Here is a 1,333-nt window from a genome sequence, read left to right as displayed (position 1 = left end):
GTACAACCTCCTTAACAAGAGAAGAGCAAAAATAGAAATAAATAGAAAATGCTTTCAAATAAAAAGAAAGCACTTTTAACACCACGATTCCCAAAGCGAGGTCTGCGCTGCCCATCACGCAGGCCTTCAGAACTGCCCTTCGACAGCTCTGCGCACAGTCACCCCTCCAGGTGCAGCCTTCTGAGGGAAAGTGTCCGGCACGCGGAACTCTTCTGGGAGAAACTTTGTAAGTGGTTTCACCTACCTAACCTGAAAGCAGATCTTGGGAAACAAAATTAAAGGGTATAAGAAATGTTTTTAAATTTTTAAATTACACTAAAATGCCAAATAGTGGCACAGGGATTGGAAAAGTACACCAGCTATATTTAATATCTTCCATATAAAGAGCAAAACACATTGGCACGGAAATAAGGCACTTACAGACTTGTAAGTTTCCAGGCTTCTAAATTAAGCCAAAATTTTCTCCCCATATTTTCAAATTTTCAAAAATTAACCTACAAGGCAAGGAAGATTATTCAATGAGTCCGCTTACATGTTTGAAATAACAAGAAGTATGATTATTTTAATTTTTCTGAGTAAAAACCAAGCCTAACCTTCCATCTCTCAGAGTAACGACTTGCTTTTGTCTTGTCCCTCTTGCACCAGGAGAAGCACTGAGACACTGATTTCTTGAAATATCAGCTTTTTGTGGCCTGTATGATTTGTGTAATTCATCAATGTGTGATGTGCTAACTGGAAAATATCATTGTAGGTTTCTCTTCCTGCTTTCTGATATTTACGTTTTATTTTTTATTTTATTTTATTCTTTATTAATTTTATTGAGAAACAAATAGCAATGAGACAGTTTCAAAACCCATTAGTAGAATAGTTTCAATAGTTAATACATTGCATATTGTTGTCTTCATAGTGGCTATTCATAATAAAAGAGGCAAACAGGATATCCTGTCCAAACACTGGCAATACAAATCTTCCTTCTCATTGAATTAAGAGAAGGTAGTTGTATATCTATTTTAACTATTCTGCATATCTGCATATACAAGGATGTCCTCTATCACCCCTCCTATTCAACATAGTTCTGGAATCATTAGTTAGACCCATTAGACAGAGAGAAATAAAAGGAATAAGAACTTGGGTTTTATTTTAACTGATCTGTGGGTAGTAGGCCAGAGAGTCAGGTTACCTGGACAACCTGGGGATGTTGGATGACTTAAGCAGGAAGCCCTCCCCTGCCTCTTGACATGGAGGTTTTTGTGGGAGTGTGCTGTGATGGCCTGCAGCAAGAGCGGGAGGTGCGGGGGGAGGCCAGGTACAGGCCTCCTCAGGCTCAGGCAGT

The sequence above is a fragment of the Octodon degus genome, unplaced genomic scaffold (genome assembly GCF_000260255.1).
Source record: "Octodon degus isolate 3935 unplaced genomic scaffold, OctDeg1.0 scaffold00108, whole genome shotgun sequence".
NCBI lineage: Eukaryota > Metazoa > Chordata > Mammalia > Rodentia > Octodontidae > Octodon > Octodon degus.
Note: the sequence above shows the minus strand (reverse complement) of the source record.